A 2634-nucleotide genomic window follows, 5' to 3' on the forward strand; every position below is an offset into this window, starting at 1 on the left:
CATTTCGTACTTTTATATTTCTTACTTAATTAGACTATGTAACTTATGCTCTGATGTAACCATAAATTGACTATTGGATTCCTAAGATGTAATTGTTGGGTTAGAACCCCTTGCTTTGGTTGGTGGTGGATGTTTTGTGAATGACAGGAGGTCCTATTTGAAAGTTATTGGGGATTTATGATATTAGGAGTATATTATTGGATTTACAGGTTCTTGGGTAGTCCATTTTTAGGGGAGGTTATGTCAAATTTTCGAAAAAAATATTTCTCTAACTTGTCTATACAGATCCACCTTAGATTCCACCGTGGAATCCGGGAGTGGGTCTGACAGATATAGAATAGGAGCTTGAGGAAAAATTTGTAAACCTGTGTAATGTCGGTGCCTATAGCTTTTGTGATTAAAGCAGCACAAAGAATGAATAGATAGGGTGACAATGGATCACTCTGTCTAATACCCCTTGTTGGACTGAAATCTGAATTAGCTTCACCATCAATACCTAACTAACATAAGACAACTCATGATCATCTCAATCCACCTTGACGCGAAGCAAAGCTTCATTAACATAGCTCTCAAAAAATTCCATTCTAGACGGTCATACACTTTGTTGATATCAAGCTTCAAAGATAAGAAACCTTCTTCTTGGTGTAATTTATGCATGAAGTGAGCGACTTCGTTGGTAACCAGTGAGTTATCAGAAATAAGTCAACCTGGTACATAGGCGCTTTGCAATGGGGAGAAAATACTTGGCAGCCATTTTTTAAGTCTATTGGCAATCATCTTTGAGTAGATCTTGTACATATATCACATTACAAAGTGCAATAGGTCAAAAATGAGTGGCATCAGTTGGATTTTGTACCTTTGGTATTAAACAAAAAAGTGATGTGTGAAGTTCGACTCATCCCATACTTCACCCTTCTCCAAGAAATTACAAATAGGTAGAAATACATTCATACTAACAATATGTCAGTACTTCTGAAAGAAGGAAGGGGATATACCGTGCAGCCCTGGACTTTTGGATGGATGCATTTGAAAGAGGCCCTGCTTAATTTCCTCATTTGCGTAGGGCCGTAAAACAGCCAAATTCATCTCATTTGTTACTTTTAGAACAATAGCATTCACTAGCTCTAAAATGGCATTATCTGCCATACCCTCTATAGTAAAGATGTGCTTATAGTAGTCCATAATTAGAAGGTCTTAAACACACCATGGTTTAATCTGCCATACACCCTAGGAATCTGCTAGACCCTTGATCATGTTACAACTTCTTATGTTTGTAGCTCTTAGATGAAAGAAAGCAGAATTCTGATCCCCTTCCTACAGCCATAAGGTACAAGACCGATGTCTATAGTGCTTCTCTTATTATGCCAAATGCTGACTGTATTTGACATGCAACAAACGTTGTTCCTCATATTGTTCAGAGGAGTAGGGTGCCTTTATCATATCGTTGAATTTCTCTTACACAACTCACATTTCCACCTTATGTTTTTAAAATTCAACATTGTGCCATTGCAGTAGCTTTTTACATGTGTTGTGAATCTTTGTTCCTAGTTGCTCCAATGCATTCCTAGTAACAGGTTTCGACCATTTCTGTTGTATGATGTTATGACAATTTTATTGCGGTGCAACATTTCTTCAAAATGGAAATGTTTTGGAGCCCTAACTTGCCTACAGTTATCCTTCCTTATCTTAACTAGAAGAGGGCAATAATCAGACTTAGATGGGTTCAACGTGATTACCCTACTAAACGGGAAACATGTCCTCTATTGCATGGTTTGGAAATCTCAATCAAGCCTATCTTTTGTATGCTTATTTGACCATGTATATCTACTACCAACAAAACTCTATCAAACAAGCCACAATTTGTCATCGTTTGCCAGAAGTGTAGCATAGGTGTAGAAGCTCGAGGAACACCACCAGACTTGTCAGCATTGCTCAAGATTTCATTAAAGTCGCCCACCATGATCAAGGGCAACACACAAGTTTTTGCTACCAAAGATTCAATTAGGTCCCAAGTTCGGCGCCTCTCAGTTCAAGAAGCAACCCTGTAGATTCCAGTGAATCTCCACAGGGCTTGCCCTCTTGATTCTGTGCTGATGTCCACATTGATGTGGTTGGGAGAGTATGAGCGCAGACTAGCATGTAAATCCGAATTCCACAACAACACCACACCTTGAGATTGAGATTCCTGATATTGAGGAAATCATAATTTTTGCTAAAACCTAGACATCCAGTAAGGAAGTCTATGATATTTGGTTGCGCTAGGGTCTGGCCTCTTAGTCCTTACCAAATCCACTAGAGCATGCTGAGTTTCTCTGTTGATAATACCTCTACAATTCCAAACCAAGCCATTGACCAGCAGCATTGAAACAAGATAACAATCACAGTTTAACAAGGACTAAACTACCTTGATAATGACTCTTAAGGTTTCTCTTCCCTAATGAATATATGGTTGAAATGTTGAATTAGGTAATACATTAATAAAAAAATAATAAAAATCCTCAAATTTTGTAAGTGGATATATATATATATATATATATATATATATGTATGTATGTATGTATGTATGTATGTATGTATGTATGTACTGAAAAAAATTGGTAAGATATGTGTGTCACTTGTGTAAGAACGAGGTTA

This window comes from Rosa chinensis, chromosome 2, assembly GCF_002994745.2.
Source record: "Rosa chinensis cultivar Old Blush chromosome 2, RchiOBHm-V2, whole genome shotgun sequence".
NCBI lineage: Eukaryota > Viridiplantae > Streptophyta > Magnoliopsida > Rosales > Rosaceae > Rosa > Rosa chinensis.